Genomic DNA, 435 nt, shown 5'->3' on the forward strand with positions numbered 1-435 from the left:
TTACTCGCCCGGTACATGGATCATATCGGGGAATATAGCCTCAAGGGCTATCGTATCGATGAGCAGGGAGCGCTACGGCTGGGGAACCGACTATGTGTGCCTGACGACGCAGAGCTGAGACAGGAGATTCTATCTGAGGCACACCAATCGAGATTGGCGATACATCCGGGGGCGAGCAAGATGTATCAGGGTCTACGCCAGTGGTATACTTGGCCGAGGGTCAAGAGAGATGTAGCGGATTACGTAGCGAGGTGCCTCACTTGTCAGCAAGTAAAGGCAGAGCGACCGATGCCGGGTGATACGGAGGATTCGCGCCCACCTGAAGACGGCGCAGAATCGGCAGAAGTCGTATGCCGATCAGCGGAGACGAGACTTCGCGCTTGAGGTCGGAGATTATGCCTTTCTCCGAGTACAGGCGATGCGGGGTCATGCGAG

The sequence above is a fragment of the Tarenaya hassleriana genome, unplaced genomic scaffold, assembly GCF_000463585.1.
Source record: "Tarenaya hassleriana unplaced genomic scaffold, ASM46358v1 Cleome63, whole genome shotgun sequence".
NCBI classification, from domain to species: Eukaryota; Viridiplantae; Streptophyta; class Magnoliopsida; order Brassicales; family Cleomaceae; genus Tarenaya; species Tarenaya hassleriana.